Below are 13,357 nucleotides of genomic sequence, written 5' to 3' on the forward strand. Positions count from 1 at the left end.
ACATGCAATTTCCTCGCTATTTCTTGCGGCGGACAATTCATGGCCTCGTCACGGCGCCCTGTTTCTTCGGGCGCCGACTATGGAGGCTATATCAATACCACAAACCCTCCCCATTTCACAACACAGTTCAAGCTTTCAGCGCCTTTCACATTAAAGACGAAATTGAGGTTTCAATTAGGGTTTTGGCATTGACAATAATGGCAGAATTCGAGGATTTCCTGCCAATTATGGCGCAGAAATTGGGAGAGCGCGAATTCATGGCGGAGCTCTGTAACGGTTTCCGTCTTCTGGCAGATCCCCAGTTGGGACTGATAACCTTGGAGAGCTTGAAGAAGAATTCGGGTCTGTTAGGGTTGGATTCCCTGACAGATTCAGAACTGCGGGCGATGATGCAGGAGGGGGATTTGGACGGGGACGGGGCCCTGAATGAACATGAATTCTGCGTTCTGATGATGAGATTGAGCCCTTCGTTGATGGATGAGGCCTATAAATGGCTGAACAACACCCTGGAAAATAATTTGGAAGAATTCCTAAATGAAAAATAGTACATGTATTTCTAGTGTTGAAAATGAATTGAGGCATTCATGGAGGTGTGTGTAGCAGATCTGGTTTAGCCATGGGCTTCCAGCGTACAGGGATAAATTTTATCAAGATTTGGTTATAATTTCGTGTTCCAGCGTAGAGGGATAAATTTTATCAAAATTTGGTTATAATTTCAAAGACTCACAAAGTATCCATCAAATTTAGGGCGTATTTATGTTTTGTTTTAATGGAATATACCCATAAATCTTTGTGCAAATTTATATGAATTTAAAAAAAAAAATTGAATTAAGGGCGTATTTAAGTTTGTTTTAATGGAATATATTTATAAAAATTGTGTGCAAATTTATATGAATTAAAAAAATTATTTGAATGAAGATAAATAAAATTAAAAAGTACTTCAAATCTTTAAAGTATGGAGTTTAGGAGGGATTATACATTGTTTAATTTGTAATTCAAAAAGAGAAGTGATATCAATACATTGAAATTGCTCCAGGATTGCCATGCGGAAATTAGAAATGCAAATCTTGATTTATTAATTTTTTTTTTAAATAAGAAATAAATTTTATATTAATTTATAAAAATTAAATTTTACTTTTTTCTAATTTTATATATATATATATATAGATATGAAAATAAAATATTTTTTAAATGGTTTTTATGTAGTATATATTTTATGGAGTTAAGACAATTTATTTGAAGTTCTGTTATTAGATTGGAAAACGTAATAACCTCTTTTATTATATCGTAAAATCTAATAAGAATATATATTTTGTCTTTTCACGAGTAGAGTATATTAATTATCCATGTTTAATTTTATTTTTAATATTATCATTGTATCTCTTAAATAAAACTCAATAATAATTGTATCTAAACTAAGTTGTTATTCTAGTGAATTTTCTTGTGGAGATTAAAACTAACATTTTTAATATTATCATTGCATCCTATAAATAAAAATCAATAAGTTATTCCATTGAGCAACTCCAATAAATTTTAATGCGGGAAAAAATATAAACAAAATATAGGATTACATGCATTGGATTTTTATTTTTTTTCGTACTCGCATTTTAATAAATTTTAACGCTGAAAAAATATAAACAAAATATAGGATTGCATGCATTGGATTTTATTTTTTTCGTGCTCGCATTTCTCTTCATATACAAGAGTAAAATTTCAAACGTATAAAATAAAATGCATAACATACAACATAGAAAAATTTAATATTTGAAGACTATTGAAACAAAGTGAGCAAAGTTGTTTTTTCCAAGTTTTACCTAGAAGACATGCATCTCTAGAGCTATAAAATCTTCATGTAGTGTGCATTTATTAAGAGGTTTTATTTTCCAAATCACATATGAAAATTGTCAGGCCAGGCAGTAAATCCAATTGGCAGTAAAATTGATTCGATTTATTTCATTATGTATGCTATTGTTATATACAAAGGGTGTGACTGCTCAGTTCATCTCCTGATGACTGTTCACATTCCTAATTTAACTATTTACATAAATTCACCCAATCGTAGAGGATTAGGTGTCAACATTCCCCCCCTTAATCTGAAGGGATGTTGGTGAGTCCAAGCATCGTTCTGAATCTTTCAAGCTTTTCTCTTCCAAGCGATTTAGTGAAGATGTTTGCAATTTGCTCATTTGTGGAACAATGATGGAGATGGATTGTTTTGGCCTCAACATGATGTCGGATCAGATGATATTTAGTATTGATGTGCTTTGTACAGGAGTCGTTGGATCGGACAGATCAACAGTCCAGATCAAATCGACAGATCGCATCGGCGAAGGTCAACGGGGCATATCGGCGCTAACCCTGAGTAGGTTGCTACTGTGATCCAGCGATATAACGTGGACCATCGGATCGACGCGCAAATCAACAACGGAGACCACACATATCACATTGCAGATTTAAAGGGGAAAGGCCCAAACCGCAGGCCCGAAGACTCAGCGATATGCGATTGCGACTTATCGCATCGCAATATGGCATCGCAAAATACAAAGGGGTGATGCCAATGGACTATGAAATAACGATACGCCGAAAGTCGATAAGGCCGATCGGAGCGATCGGAGATCGGAGATCGGGGAAGTGAAGCGACATGCGATATATGCAATGAGCAGACCCAACAGGTTTATAAATTCGGCCCTATAATATTTGAGTTCCGATATAAAAGTGTTTCTCGGGCTTTTTTTGTGTATTGGTGTATTTCCGTTATAAAACCGAAATACAAAGGAGACATGGCATATGGCGCTACAACGATAAAACACGGACCCGAAAGGATTTATGAATTTTGTCTTTGAGGCTTCTGCGAGTTTCATGATTCTGTAGCATATCTTCCGGATACATCGCATTAGGTTTGTTTATAGTCGACGTTTTGAACCAGCAACGATGGTTCATCATCAGGATGTGAAAAATTGTTGCTGGTTCGAAACGTCGACTATAAACAAACCTAATGCGATGTATTCGGAATATATGCTACAGAAGGATTTATGAATGCAACTTATGTTATTTGGGTTTCGTGGTAAATAGTATTTCGGGCGGCCTTCAGGCGGTAAGTGGTATTGGACGGGCTCCGCCCGATTCCATACACCGGTCGATACGTAGCACACTACAGGAGAGAGAAAACTGCTTTTTCGGGTAGGTAATCTCTGTGCACGTAGGCCACTCGAAATGGCTGTCAACCGTTGGATCGGAGATCAGGCAAATCAACGGTGTGGAATACAAAGGGCTTGTGACAGCCATAAAAGGCGGACCCAACGGAGTTATAGGTGCGGTTCTATAAAATTTGAAATCTGCTAGGCAGCGTTTTGTCGGGTTTTTTGTTGTTTTTCAATGTATTCTATGTATTTCTGATAAAAATGAAATAAGGCCCAAATATGTATTATATCGGGGGATTTGTGCGGAGGAAGACCAAACGGTCGGTTTCATCGCGCCCACCGATCCTTCCGTTTCTAAAAGAAACTGTATGGTGCCTTAAGCCTTTATTGCAATGAGTGTTTAACGCTCAAAAGGGAGATGAATAGATAGGGGGCCGGGAGGTCGAAAGCCTGAGGAGGGAAGGCGAACAGACAGGGCCGATAGGCTTAAAAGCCATCCAATGGTAGAACATAGGGCAGCGACAGAGAGGGGAGCAAGAGAAACCAGAAGACAAAGAAGCAGTTGCTCAGAGATAGAGAGTAAGAGAAAACGCAGCTGCGAATAGTTGATCAAAGGCACTAAGAGGGAGAGTCTGTGTACTCTTTAAACTCGAGGTTTTCGAGTGAAATCCCTGTGTAATATCACTGTTGTTGTGTTGAGACTCTGCTTGAGCTCACACTTGTAATATTATGCTCTTAAAGACATAATATAGAGGTCGACACTAAAATCTGGACCAAGAGACGTAGCCAGGAAGTCTGTTGAACTCCTTGATTATTTGTTGTGTTGATGTGTGTGTCTGTTATGTTTTTTGACTATTAATTGTCTATATTATTCGCAATCTTTTCGATCCGTTACACTAAGTAATATAGGCATTCCTGCACATGAGTCTGTAATACGTTAATATTGATTTAAGATCTCATTTTCAGATCATTAGGTGATATTTGTAAGTGTAGGCCATTCTAGAATAGCCTTGATATTCTCAGGATCTACTCTTACTCGCTTTACACTTATGATATTACCGAGATAAAGAAGTTATGTCATCTCAAAGTCACATTTGGACTCCTTAGCATATAGAGACTCACTCTCTAAGACAATCAATACCTCCTTAAGGTGTTGCATATGCTCCTCCCAAAACTGACTAAAAATCAAGATGTCATAAAAAAATATCGACAAAACAAATTTCCTCAATTGACTCATAAAGACCTAATTCATACAACTTTGAAAAGTGCTTGGAGCATTCGTTAATCCAAAGGGCATTACCAAGAACTTTAAATTCCCAAATTTACATCTGAAAGCAATCTTCTCAATGTCTGGCTTTAATGTCTGCTCTCCATTAAATGTTGTCTCTGGTTGTTTTATCTCCCTTGCATGACTGCAAAAATGAATGAGAATAACTTATGGCTCTTCTTCTTGTAGAATTTTCTCATGAATCCTTTGTTCTGCTTCTTGAGATGTAGACTCTTCCCTAGTTACAATTCTGAACATGGACACAGATATGAAAAAAATCTTATGGTAACTTACTCTCTTTTACTCAACATATTCTTGAGCATCTTCAAATTTTCTTGTTGGTTTACAGTTCTTGCTTATAAATGGATTAATACAAGTGGAACTTCTTTACCTATCCTTTAATAATTCTACTTTTAATAGATGAATGAAATTAACTTGCAGAAATAAAATAGACCACATTCAAAGAAAACTTAATCAATCTTGACAATGACCATGTACTTGAACCCCTTATGTTACCAAGACCTTGTTGTGACCAAGTTTCCTTTGACATAAGTTATGTTCTCCTTTCCATGAATCCATTACTCATGTTTTTAGCAAAGTAAAAGAAAACACACTTAAATCAATGAAATATATTGTTCCAACATGAGGTCTTGAAGAAAAACATTAAAGTGAATGTGCATCCTTTTACCTTTCATATTTCTGTTTCTCCTCCTCCAAGTTGTAAACATTGGTGCTACAAAAAATCATGATGTAGAAACAAAAAGATAAAAATAAAAGGGAAAAATAATCAAACCATTGATGCTCTAATCCCTTTAGCATCTCTTCGGCAATGACGCCAAAAATTTATGGCAATTTTTATGCATAAATTTTAATACATTAAATTATCAATTCGAGACTTAGGCTTATGAGATGCAAACACAGTATGTGTAGGACTAAATCCTACTCTATCAAGAAATGCAAACCAATTAACTAGGTAATACATGAGTTCTTCATTTGAATTGACATCTATAGGAATTGCAATTATCAAAGTTGTATGTCATAATATTTCACTTTGTCCCTATGGTTAGAGGGTTTATGCAATAATTATATGTGCAATTCATTAGATATCGATATAAGAGGATACCCCTGTAACACACTACTAAACCAAGTATCAAACAAAAATTTCAAGCAATGAATCTAAGGAAACTATTGAAAAATGAATCTATTAATTAATGAAAACAAGGCAATGCATACAAGAGAGAGGAGGCCATGCCTAACTTGGCATACATTGCTAAAGAAGACTACAATACTAGGAGATAAATGATAACACCATATGTAAGAACAATAGTTTTATATTATCATCAACATGTCAAAGTTCAAATTATTACAATATCAACATTCATCATATCTTCTATTGCTCTCCCTCCTCTCAATCTTGCTAAGCCTTCTTATTTATATCAATTGCAATGTATAGGAAGTAGCGATCCAAGAGACTTGCTCAATCTCCCTTTACGTGGATCTCAACGAAATTACAAAGGATAATGCCACTACCTCAAACCAATGGAGATAAAAGGAAGAATATGATCTTCATTGATATAATTGAGAATTTCAAGATGTAGAATGCACAAAATGATGGACACAGATTGTCATTGATGTCAATATGGCAATATTCAAGAGGAGGAGACAGAGCATATCGGAGCCAAGAGGAGCAAAAGGAGCCAAGAGGAGCGGACCAAGCCAGAGGAGCCATATATATCAGAGGAGTGCCAGAGCAAGAGGAGCCATATCGAAGGAGTGTCAGAGCAAGAGGAGCCAAGAGGAACTACAGGAGCAAACAGAGTGGACCGAGAGGAGTAGATGGAGCAAGAGGAGCCAAGAGGAGACATATATATATTACAAGCAAATAGGGCCATCAGAGTCATCGGGGAGCCATATCAGAGCAAGAGGAACGTTGCTTGTAATATATGCCAAAAACAGAGCTATCGGAGCGATAGAGGAAGCAGAACTCATATACAGCCACAGATAACACCTATCGGGAGTGGAGGCAAAGCTGGGTTAACTAAAGTCCGAGAGCAGAGAAGCTATTAACATAGAGAATCGACACCAAAAACCCTTAGCGGAGCACTGGCGGACTTGAAACCATATTAAATTTGCCTGTGGAGCTTATCGGGTTCGATAATACCATCGCATCGGGATATCGCCGATATCGTATCGGAACCCTTAGGGATGAGAATGGACGCGATATAATATATATCGGGTTAAAATGCCAAATCGGGTCCGGTTTTGTATCGGCGGATGCATACAGATATAACCCGCGACGAGCGATCGCCGATCGCCGACGAATTACCATTGGGCGGAGGCGGATGCGATAAAATATAAACTGTGGTGCATTGCATATCGGGTCCGCGGAGGACTTGTATCATTTCGGAGGTAGCGATCAGCGAAATCGCCGAATCATCTGGAGCCGAAATTATATAGAGGATGGTTGAATGGGAGATCGGGTCCGCAAACCCGTTCTGTTATAACAATCCCGCCGATACGAATCCGCCGATATGACGGATCCGAAACCGATATAGAAGGGAGTTAATGGGTCGATCGGGTCCGCTAAACCTTCGCGTTACAAATCCGCCGAAGCGAACCTGCCGATATCCCGGACCCGAATTCAATATAGAGACGGGAGTCTAAAAGGGCGTCGGGTCCGCACCTCGTCGGAGGTCAGGGCTTAAGGGTTTATTGAGACCGCCGAAATCCGGACCCGCCGAAATTTATAAAGGCGAAATTATAAAGATTTGGAATCCGAGCATTGGAAGTAGAGCGGGGATTATATGGCTTCCGTGTATTGATATATTATATGATATATGACCGCAGGGGTTAAGGCTTGCGGGCTTTAAAGCGCTCGGGTGGTGGCTTCCGATGGTTGATAAAACGCTCGGGTGGTGGCTTCCGATGGGTGATTAAAACGCTCGGGTGGTGGCTTCCGATGGGTGATTAAAATGCTCGGGTGGTGGCTTCCGATGCGTGATTAAAACGCTCGGGTGGTGGCTTCCGATGGTTGATTAAAACGCTCAGGTGGTGGCTTCCGATGGGTGATTAAAAGCACCGATAAAGCCTGTAAGAAAAAAAAAAAAAAAGCAAAGAAATGGAAGCCGAAGTGTCAAGCGATCAAGTGAGGAGGAAGCCAAAGAGCCAGCACGTAAGAGGAAACGAATGGACAGGGGCATGGAGCATATAAAAGCAGCAAAAACAGAGAACTGAGTTGTCGTTCGTGGACGGTATAACCTGAGCATGAGATAGTGGAAGCAGCAGAAGAAAAGGGGGCAGCAGAAGCAGTGGAAACCTGAAAAGAGCGCAGCAGCACACCAGTGTATACCAAAGAGGTTGGAGCCTCAGAATAGAACAGGATTGAAGTCCTTGGGAGTTGGTGCTCCTAAGTCCAAGATTGGTGTCTTGGCAAAATAGAGTTGGTGCTCAGGAGGTTGGAGCCTCACCAAAGTCCAAGTTGGAGCTTGGCAACCAATTGTGACAATCTATTTATTGTATTTATTTTACTGCACAGTTATATTAATAAAAGCATTTATTCCTGCTGTTCATTTTGTGTTTCTGAACATATATGTTTTAACTAGTAAAACAATAGTGAGAAAAAGAAATACTGATTCACCCCCCCTCTCAGTATTTCCAACACAAAATTCTCATCATCACTGGAATCATTGTTCAACCATTGTGGGAAGCTCTCTTTTGGGGCATATTGTTCACTTGGGCTTCGACCAACAGTTGGCGCTATCTTGGTGCAATCTAGAGTTGATTCAAGAGGAGCCACACCATTTCGTAAACCTTATGATTAAAAGCCATGTGGCCAAATTTGTTCTGGAGAAATGCACATATGCCAACAAACGATCTATTACCAAATCTACATGCCATAGTTACAAAAACGAAATTTGGTAACATTATCAAGAAAAACATATCCCATTATTCATAAAAATTGGGAATTTCATAGATACTGACAACATTTTACCTTCTACAACTCTTTGGATGATTGGATGTGAAAATCATGAGTAATGTAGTGTTAAGGATAGTGAGTCGTAAATGTGAAGGAATAAAGAGGCAAAAGAGGTGCACTATAGTGAAAAAATATGTAAAAATTGGAGCCTAATAGACATTAAGATGTTTAGGTTGACAGCACTGTAATGGCTCAATAAACTACTCATTGGCCAAGTTGTGGAGGAAATAGGTCTCAAGCAATAAGTGATTCTCTACAAATTGAATTTAATAGACTAAAAACTTGAAGTTGTGTACATTGACATCATAGCTTCCAACCTCAAGGGCGGTGACAATGACACCATGGCAGCTCTAGAAGGCACCCTAGTGTTAAAGGGTACTTCTTCCAACCAAATACTTGTCAATAGAAAAAGATTAGCAAAGATTGACATAATTATCTATTTATGAATGAGATCAAATCCACCGTATCTTGTTTAAAAATGTTTTTTTTTTCTATAAATTATATGTTATGTTTTTATATGTCATTATTATTGCTTAATCTATTACATTCTTAATATTAAATAATGATAGTAATTATTTGATTTTTAAATTATGATTTTTTTTAAGCTTGATTTCTTTTTAATTTTCCAAATATGATTATACTATTCTTTATATAATATTAATATAAAAATCACAGTAAATATAAAAATCATAGTAACTTACGAAAAATTAATTAAACTCATTATAAAATAATTAAAAATAATAATCTACTAAACTCAGTATAACTTAAATGTAAAAAATCGTTTATTTTGATTTAGCATTAAAAAATTCTTTAAAAATAATAATCTACTAAACTCAGTATAACTTAAATGTAAAAAATCGTTTATTTTGATTTAGCATTAAAAATTCTTTAAAATTTATACCACTAATAAGACTATAAATACGATATCATCAATATGATATTAATATGAGGGGTTAGTTATAATATGATATTAATATGATGGGTTAGTTATAAATTATTTAGCTATTTAATAGCATGTAGCCTAGAGTTGTCCTGAAAGCTATGGAAATTTCGATCATATTTAGAGAAAATCTAACAAGGATTTTTGTAAATCTAAGTTATAATTGTTAAACTTCAAAATTTATGGTGTCCTAGAGGTTTTTGATAGTGGTGAATCCATTTCCACCATCAAAAACACGATTCAAACACTCTCTCTACAGATTTTTTAAAAAAAAATTGTGTAGATTCTGGCCAGTTTTGGCGGTTCAGACAATTACTCTGCCTCATTAGACAACTCCATTTACTGATAAATTATATAGTATTCTAAAAATTTGATAAAAATGAGCCCAGCCATCCTATTTTCTGTTTTCATTACAGATTAGTGCCAAAAAAAAAAAAAAAAAAAATAAATAAATTAAAAAAAAAATAGAAAATCCTTTTCTCCCTGGTCTGATCTTCCCCTAACTCCTTTCCAAATCTTTGTACAACACGTTTTCCATGCTCATCATTTTTGACATTATAAATCTATTTCTGCCTTTATGTGATTCGATCTCCGAACCTCTCTCCCACCAGACACGGGTCCAGGAAACAGCTCCCGCCTTCACCGAAAGTCCCATCTTTGTAAATCCTTCTCCCGCCTTCAACGGCAATCCATCCCACTGTCCCAGTCCCCTGGGCGCCGACTTTTTATTTAAGCCTGTGATGGCTCCATCACAGCTCTGAATGCTCTGGACGGTGCACATGCAATTTCTTCGCTATTTCTTGCGGCGGACAATTCATGGCCTCGTCACGGTGCCCTGTTTCTTCGGGCGCCGACTATGGAGGCTATATCAATACCACAAACCCTCCCCATTTCACAACACAGTTCAAGCTTTCAGCGCCTTTCACATTAAAGACGAAATTGAGGTTTCAATTAGGGTTTCGGCATTGACAATAATGGCAGAATTCGAGGATTTCCTGCCAATTATGGCGCAGAAATTGGGAGAGCGCGAATTCATGGCGGAGCTCTGTAACGGTTTCCGTCTTCTGGCAGATCCCCGGTTGGGACTGATAACCTTGGAGAGCTTGAAGAAGAATTCGGGTCTGTTAGGGTTGGATTCCCTGACAGATTCAGAGCTGCGGGCGATGATGCAGGAGGGGGATTTGGACGGCGACGGGGCTCTGAATGAACATGAATTCTGCGTTCTGATGATGAGATTGAGCCCTTCGTTGATGGATGAGGCCTATAAATGGCTGAACAACGCCCTGGAAAATGATTTGGAAGAATTCCCAAATGAAAAATAGTACATGTATTTCTAGGGTTGAAAATGAATTGAGGCATTCATGGAGGTGTGTGTAGCAGATCTGGTTTAGCCATGGGCTTCCAGCGTACAGGGATAAATTTTATCAAGATTTGGTTATAATTTCGTGTTCCAGCGTAGAGGGATAAATTTTATCAAAATTTGGTTATAATTTCAAAGACTCACAAAGTATCCATCAAATTTAGGGCGTATTTATGTTTTGTTTTAATTGAATATACCCATAAAACTTTGTGCAAATTTATATGAATTTAAAAGAAAAAAATTGAATTAAGGGCTTATTTATGTTTGTTTTAATGGAATATATTTATAAAAATTGTGTGCAAATTTATATGAATTAAAAAAATTATTTGAATGAAGATAAATAAAATTAAAAAGTACTTCAAATCTTTAAAGAATGGAGTTTAGAAGGGATTATAAGTTTAGAAGGGATTATACATTGTTTAATTTGCAGTTCAAAAACAGAAATGATATTAATACATTGAAATTGCTCCATAACAAGGATTGCCATGCGGAAATTAGAAATACGAATCTTGATTTATTAAATTATTTTTTAAATAAGAAATAAATTTTATATTAATTTATAAAAATTAAAAACATTTTTTTAATTATATATATATATATATGAAAATAAAATATTTTTTAAATGGTTTTTATGTAGTATATATTTTATGGAGTTAAGACAATTTATTTAAAGTTCTGTTGTTAGACTGGAAAACGTAATAATCTCTCTTATTATATTGTAAAATCTAATAAGAATATATATTTTGTCTTTTCACAAGTAGAGTATATTAATTATCCATGTTTAGTTTTATTTTTAATATTATCATTGTATCTCTTAAATAAAACTCAATAATAACTGTATCTAAACTAAGTTGTTATTCCACTAAATTTTCATGTGGAGGTTAAAACTAACATTTTTAATATTATCATTGCATCCTTTAAATAAAAATCAATAAGTTATTCCATTGAGTAAATCCAATAAATTTTAATGTGGAAAAAAATATAAACAAAATATAGGATTACATGCATTGGATTTTTTTTTTGTGCTCGCATTCTAATAAATTTTAACGCTGAAAAAATATAAAGAAAATAATGCTGAAAAAATATAAACAAAATATAGGATTGCATGCATTGGATTTTATTTTTTTCGTGCTCGCATTTCTCTTCATATACAAGAGTAAATTTTCAAACATATAAAATAAAATGCATAACATACAAAATAGAAAAATTTAATATTTGAAGACTATTGAAACAAAGTGAACAAAGTTGTTTTTTCCAAGTTTTACCTAGAAGACATGCATCTCTAGAGCTATAAAGTCTTCATGTAGTGTGCATTTATTAAGAGGTTTTATTTTCCAAATCACATATGAAAATTGTTGAGGATTATGATATTTGTGGTGGAAATTAGGATTTACATTGATTTAGCTAAAAACTTTTATTGCAATGAATGTCTCACATTAGCGAAAAACCATGAGTTGTGAAATCCTGGAGCCCAAAAACCTCTATTTGTATATCTATTATTTTATGGCACTTATATATATATATATATATATATATATATATATATATATATATATAACCCTTTTTTATGTAAACCACTCAATTTTATTTTAATTATTAATTTTAACATTTAACTCCTACACATCTAAGATGTAACGCCTACACAGCTCCCCCATACAATGTTCAATGTGAACAATCCCAAACAATGATAAAAATGACCAATACCTAAGAGTACAATGTATAGTCAAAATGAACAATACCCAAAATTACAATGTATGATCAAAATAAACATATCCCCCATACAATGATGAAAATGAACAATACCCAAGATTACAAAATAAACAATACCTAGGTACTCCAATGGGTTTAAAGAAGTAATCTCCTCCAAAAAATGACAACATCAAATATAAAAACCAACATACGAAATGAACTCCACAAATTTGCTTTTATAACTCTCCCAATAAGTTCAACCCTCTTCATGAAACCATGTGGGACTACATAAAATCACTTTTAATCTCTCAATTAATTAAAGGCCTCATTTTTTTTAATTAAAATATCTTTCACTTTATCACTGTCCTTATAGTCACTTCATTAAAAATATTAAAATAACAATAAAGTTAAATCTTTGATATAACTTTATTAATTAATGACTTATCATTATTTTATTTAAAACCATTGAATTATATAAATGATGAGATAGTCATCAAAATTGAACCCACTGACAATATTAAAAATAGTAACCCCGCCCACTAACATAGTCGGTGCTCAAAATTAACTTACTAAAAATAGTAAGTATTGGAAAACTATCTCTAAATAATTCTTGAAAAAGGCATCCTGCTCACAATCCCAAGTGAGATCTCAACTGACCATAAAACACTACCAAACTATTGGATTAATTACCTCCAAGGTTCCCTAACCCTAACTGAATATCCTACGGGAGCTAACTGATAGGCTAGGTGTTCACCGACTCCACTAGATAGGAAGGGGACATTGCAATCTACCTTTTCAAAATTGCTTGTCCTCAAGAAATCTCAGCTCTGGATGCTACAATATATGTTTGTCTTCCCATGTGGCATCCTCTACTAGCAAGTTCTTCCATTTGACAAGAAAGTCTTTGATGACCCTCTTATGAAGAGTCATCTCTCTAATATCAAGGATGGCCTCTGGAATCAACATCAACTTCCCTTCCTCATCC

At 35.5% G+C, this 13,357-nt stretch overlaps 2 pseudogenes; both read left to right on the plus strand.

Annotated features, from left to right (window-relative positions):
* On the plus strand, nt 1-714 carry LOC149242339 (calcium-binding protein KIC pseudogene; annotated as a pseudogene).
* A 9,419-nt stretch (nt 715-10,133) lies between these two features.
* LOC149242340 (calcium-binding protein KIC pseudogene) lies at nt 10,134-10,837 on the plus strand (annotated as a pseudogene).
* The last annotated feature ends 2,520 nt before the right edge of the window (nt 10,838-13,357 follow it).

The sequence above is a fragment of the Pinus tabuliformis genome, chromosome 8 (genome assembly GCF_031772625.1).
Source record: "Pinus tabuliformis cultivar Carrire ecotype Pingquan chromosome 8, CPIR1, whole genome shotgun sequence".
NCBI classification, from domain to species: Eukaryota; Viridiplantae; Streptophyta; class Pinopsida; order Pinales; family Pinaceae; genus Pinus; species Pinus tabuliformis.